Genomic DNA, 6,636 nt, shown 5'->3' on the forward strand with positions numbered 1-6,636 from the left:
TAGGTGTGCTCTTGCCGTGGCACCCAAACAGTAGCGTGCTCGACAAAGCACTAACACAGGTGGACTTGGGATCTGGTGAGGCTGTGGCAAAAATTAACCCCAACACTGCAGTACATAAAGGTGGAGAAGCCTCCATTTTGGCCCCTTTTCTTTAGAATTAAGTCTATTGCTTTTTCAGCGGCACAGTCGTCATAACATAGCATCGCTTTCCAATGGAGACCATGTAGCTCCACTTTTTGTAAGGCCCTGTTTACACGACAACGCTCGCGGGTGAAAACGACAAAATATTTCATCAGATGTGCCTTTCGTTTTGACGGCGACAGCGTTTTTTGGGGCTTAAAAACGCAAAGAAAGGGAAAGTGGAAATCTTAAAAACGCTCCACCGCGTTTTTACCCAAAAGCGCAAAAGTCTCAATTGTTGTGGTGGCTGGCGACCCACCCCATATTTTGTTACATAAATCAAAATATAGAGTGATTACTCACCCATGGCCACTCCGCCGTTGGGTATCCACAGCCTGCCTATACTTGGTACGGATGGCTTTCAGCTTTGATGATATCTGACTTTTACAGATCTTTTACGTCTTTCTTGTGTGGATATGACGTCCCTCCGGGTACAGCATACTGCTGAAGAAATTCGGTCCATATGGCTATATATTTTGACTGGCAGGACTCCCAGTCCACGCCCTGTTGTGGCTTTGTAATCTAAGGTTGTTGTCTGTCCAGACAAAATTGTCAGCTTTTGTTGTTCGCTTCGCCGTGTTTTGGTTTTGCGCTACTAGGTAGAGAAGTAGAAGGCTGTGTGGCAGTGCTTCACGTTACCACCTGGCCGCCTGGTGTGCATACTGCATCGAATTTCACACACTTTTGCGTAACCATATGCACGCAGATTTCCCTCCCAAAACGCTCGTCTAAACGTGGACTAAAAAGTCAAAACGCAACGCCGCTTTTGTGTTTTCTCTTCAGATCGTTTCTGTCTAAACATAGCGTTAGAATTTAATGTTCCATTATGGGGTTGAGAAACATTTACTATTTTGTAAGCTAAATAAACGGTTTAAAAAGCCATTGTCAAAACTGCATTGTCCCAAAGCTGACAACGGCTTTTTTGAAAAGGTAATGTTTTGGAAATGCGTGGTTTTCACTAGACAGCGTTGAGAGGTAACATACTACTATAACATGCTACTATTCAAACGGATATCAGCAAAGACACAAGCTCAAAAACACACCATCGGTTGTGTGATATATAACTTCTGCCACTTCTACTAAAGAAAAACTGGATTGCTATCAACATTAATAATTTATCGGCTCAGATGGCAGACTCTACAGCCTACTGTACCAATCCAATGGAGTTAGAATCCATGTATTGATCGATCAATCGCCCAGGTATCCCTCATCACGAAAGCACTGTAAAAGCCTTGATGCAATCTAAATACTATTCCCTGTCCTGTTACAGCACTAGTGTAATGAAATGGTGTTTTGTTATCTTATCGTTTTGTTTGTGTGAAAGTCATGATGTTTACTTTTTATATTACTTCACACCTTCGTATATGTATTCATTTTTGTTCCTCTTTCAGCTTTGTTATGAACTAGTAGTAGCAGCAGCATTAGGCTATTTCATGTAAAGTTGAAAATTTCGAAACGTCTCCAGAAATGTGGGAGTTTTGAGGACTTTTGTTGCTTTAGTTTTTCATTGTTTCTTATGTTATTTTTATTGTTTTTATTTTTTATTTTATTTTTAGGAAATCCACTTCCTGGGTTAAGTACAATGAATGTGGATTGACTCAAGCCCTGTTTTGTTTTTTTGATATTGTGCAACCAGAAGCTCATTTCATTTCCCAGTGTGCTTTACATGTAGTGCACTCAACGGTTTTATCATAACCAAGACAAATCTTTTGTTTGTTATGCTTTTCTGTTTTCTCAGTCTGATTTATTTAGAATTGCGATGAGCTTTACATGAGCTAAGAAAACTTCTTTTTTTTATCTATTGATAGCGTGTTTGTAACATTTTACAAGAAGTTTTACAGTAAAGAAACGTTGTTGATAATAGTTGAAATTAAAATAAAGTGAATTGAAAGCTCAAACAATGTGATAAACTCGATGATACAGGACCTCAGCCCGACCGGCTACAGAGAGGTTAAATTGTTTTAAAAGACCTCAAGATGCAAAAGAACTAAGAGGAACGGTTTAAGCTGCAATGGTAACACATTTGTCAAGTTTCTTACAGCCTCATTAACAAAAACACCAGGCCAGCTCAGGGTACGACAAAAAACAATGCAGGATTTTCATCCTGACAACTGAATCCTCGGCTTACATGGGAGGAATTAATTCAGATATCCTGGTGTTGGAGAATTAAAGGTGCACTATGAGTTCCTGCATGGTTTCAGCGCAATTTCATTTTTGTCTCAAATTGTAGGCATCTCTTGTAGGGGGTGGGGGTTAGTGCGCATGCACATAATGGGACACACACACACAACCCCCTCCCTCAACCATCTTGTCAGTGATTGGCTGGAATGTGGTTTGTTGTATTTTGGTGCACAGCCTGTGCCCCTAGCGTTTGTTTAACGTTTACAACCCCTGTCTTGTCTCCCGAGACCGGGCTTTTTCACGGTGCATTCAGGGGGCAGGCAGCTAGCGGATCAAGGAGAGATGGCTACGATTTGAGACCAAAATGAAATCGTGCTGAAACCATGCAGAAACTCATAGTCCACCTTTAACTTTCTCACTGGCAGCCATAGTTATTTTTTTTCCCCACAGAGATTTGGGAGACTGGGGGAAAAAAACTTAATTTAATGTTGTTTTTTTTAAATATCAGAGCATATTGATCCTGCAAAGTCAGCTGGCCTGGGTGTTTAATTAGTTATAGAATATGGAAAACTTAGAAAGGGAGCCTATAGTGTGAAAAGTGATGGATTTTTGTGACTCAGCTGAGTTTGATATTGTTATGTTAAAGAGATGAGACACTGTAGTGAGGTGGCATTAAAGACTTGGAGGCGACGCGGGTGGAGGGACACAGGAAGGCTGTATAGATTTACATGTGCGGTGGCTGTTATATGTTCCCGTGTGACGCATGGGTCTCAGCAATTCTTCATCCAGTGTAGAAAAGGTTTAAGGACCCCAGCAGTACATACCAGGAAAGTTGTAGGTATCTTTGAATCCGGGGTGCGATCACTGGGACCTTCCAGAGCATTGGGTATGAACCAGTACAAGGAGAGGTGAGGTGTAGGTGGACAGTCAGAGACAGTACGGTTTGGGATGGCCACCCAGGTGTTTAGGCTCACTGTATGCTTTTTTGGAAATATGTAAGTCATGAATGAATCGATTATGTCTGTAATACAGATGGCCAATCAAGCTGTTTCTCTGATCCAATCTTAGAAATAACACCACCCATGGGTGGGATACGGCATCGAGAACCAGTTCCAATTTGGAACCGTTTCAAAAATTACAATTCCAATGTAATCGTTTTTTTTATTATTGGAATCGTTTCGAATCCGATCATCGGTGCCAAATTTAAACGCGCAAGTTTTGAGTTTCTGTAGTGGCCACTGTACTTCCACATGCTTGTTGTGTTGCAGCCATGGAGCACAGTAAGCGGCACTTTAAAGTGTGGCTTTGTTTTACGCTGAAAAAGCCCGGTAAAACTGTAAATCACCATTGAATGAAAACGAAATGTTCCCCTTATCTGTGAAATAAGCATGTGGCCCGTTTCAACTCCACCCCTCAAAGAACCAGAATCGAAGATCAATACGAATTCGAAAGGAAGAATCGGAATTGGAATCAGAAGTGTTAAAAGCAAAACGATGCCCAACCCTACCCATGGTGGATTTATGAAATCTGCCATGTCTGTAGTTCAACTATATATCAACAATTATATCTCTATGGATTTAAACACAACATGAGGGATTGATTGTAAGAGACAGAATTTCTAGGTTGTAGTTCGGAAGTGACCCCAGTGTACCATCCATCCTGTCCCCACTAACCCCCCCCCCCCCCAATGTATCATTCTACCATGATTTAGGTGGTTGCCAATGTAAACATCTTAGTTGATACTCCATCCCTCAAATTTCTTGATGCAGGCATTAAGGCAAAAAAAAAAAAAAAAAAACATTTTCTTTCTTTTTTCTTTTCTTTAAAAACTGTTTTATCTTTTTATTTGTTTAAGTTATTTATACTTTGGTTTTATTTAGAGATCCAAAGAAGAACTCTGTGATATTTAGTGGCTTGTACACATTCGCTAAGCTTCTCCTTCCTGTGTGTGTGTGTGTGTGTGTGTGTGCCCGTGCGTGTGTGTGTGTGTATGTGTGTGTGCCCGTGCGTGTGTGTGTGTATGTGTGTGTGTGGTCCGTCTTTCCCTCTGTTTTAGGGTTGTGCTTGTCCTCCCGTAAAGGAATCTGAAATATGAGATATTCAATTTCAAATGTTGGATGTTTTTCATAATAAACATGTATGAATTCTTGCATTTGGTTCTATTCTTTGAGACGCTACACAGTCACTTTCCAATGTGTGCTGTTTCTCCTGTCACAGTTTTATAATTATTATTACTATGTGTGGAGTTTAGTGACGTCACGAGCTCTGCCTTTCTTCAATGCTGATCAGCCAGAATAAGTGCAAACACCTGTGTGCAGTGGTGGAAAGTAACTAAGTACCTTAACTCAAGTACTGTAGATAAGTACTTATAGGCTACTTTCCTTAAGTATTACTATTTTATGCTACTTCTTATACTTCTACTCCCTACATCTCAGAGGCATATATTGCACTTTTTACTGCACTGCATTAGTACACAGTAGTTACTTTGCTGATTTAGAAAATAACAGTACAAAATACAATCAATAAATAAATTATATACTATATATAATATTACTAGACTATATTAATAACACTGTATTGGTCCCCTGGGGGGATATTTACAAGCTACACAGCAGCATTTAAAATAATATATAAAATATATATATAAATAAATAAATAAAAATTAAAATGAGCTTCACCTTTACCCGCTGCACTAATGCATTAATTATTAAATTCCAATAGCCTGTGTATTATTCTGAAATGTGCCATTCTGCATAATACGTACTAGGGCCGGTTCTAGCCCTTTGGTTGCCCTAGGCGAGATTGAGTTTTGCCCCCCCAGTCTGGCATTGCCAGATGTCCACAGCGCTGAGAGTAGAGTAGCAATGTATGTTCATTTTAGTTTCTAGCTTCCATGTAAGTTAGATGGCACCAACATTTGGTCTAATTATAACTGGTCTGGCAACCCAAAGGCCAGTGTTTTGTTTCCAGATTTGTGTGCATGGTGACTTATGATTTGGGGTTCTGGGGGTCCACCCCCTGAAAATTATGAGCATTAAATACTTAATTTCCTGTATTCTGGTGAATATGTATGTACTAATTTTTCTTTACCTTTTTCTGAATCAATTTATGCTGGAAATATCTTTATCTAAAGGGAAACATAGATTATAATCCAAATATAAAAACATAATGGAATATATTGCAGTAATGCTCTCAGGCATTCTGTATTGCTTTCATCTATTTATTCTCCTTTGGATCAATGTTTCTAATTATATCTGTGCCAGCACACATGTAACCTAGGCAACATTTACTCTTCCCACTTTTGATTCTTTTGTTGAGGAAGTAACCTCCTTAAATGTGCATATGACAATTATTCACCTGAATGATTCATGAGTTAATAAACCCCTGGAGTGTAATCTTTTAGATGTGTTTGAGCAAGATTTCTGCTCATGTTCAAAACTTTGTGCACATTCAAAATATATCTCATCTGTGTTCTCTGAGGTTTGGAGGAGTCGTGATATTCTCTAGATCAGAGGTGGAAACACAATACTACGCAGAAATAGGGACACATTTGCCGCAATCGATGGCCCTGGCGTGTGGCCTTGACCAACTGCCACTTTGCTCGTTTGAAAGCCATGATGTCTCTCTCTCTCATGGGTGGGCCAAATTCTCTGGGTGGGCAAAGCAGAGAAAGGGGAGGTAACCTTGCTCCTTATGACCTCATAAGGAGAAGATTCCAGATTGGCCCATCGGAGCTTTCATTTTCTCAAAGGCAGAGCAGGATACCTAGGGCTCGGTTAGCCACTGGGGGACCATAGGCAGGATTGAGGAACTCATATTAATGTTAAAAAAACTCATAAAGTGAAGTAAAAATGTTCATGCCATGGGACCTTTAAGAAAAAGAAAATGATTGCAGGACTTTAACTTGTAACAGAGTATTTCTACACTGTGCTCTGTGGACTACTTTTACTGAAGCAAAAGATCTGAGTCCTTCCACCGCTGCCTGTGTGAGTATGCAGGCCTTTTTCACAGCTGACATTTTGACTTGTCACAGGAGGAAAAGCAAAGTTACTAATAACATTGGCTGCAAGTAAGTCATGATAATGAGCCAGTGAGCCAGCGTGCACAGCACCAGGATGCTGAATCTGAGACAGATAGATGGAATTTAGTCGCTAGCAATTGGATTACTTACACCTGTGCTTTTTGTACAAAATGTCTACCTTTTATGATAGGCCTGTATGGACTGAATCTGAATATATGCCTATTTTTCTGAGCCCGTACATTTACACATCTTATGAAACTTTCTGGAATAATTATAGGAACATATGCTATCTCATAAATGAGAGGTGGGAAAAG

This window comes from Perca flavescens, chromosome 8 (assembly GCF_004354835.1).
Source record: "Perca flavescens isolate YP-PL-M2 chromosome 8, PFLA_1.0, whole genome shotgun sequence".
Classification (NCBI taxonomy): Eukaryota; Metazoa; Chordata; class Actinopteri; order Perciformes; family Percidae; genus Perca; species Perca flavescens.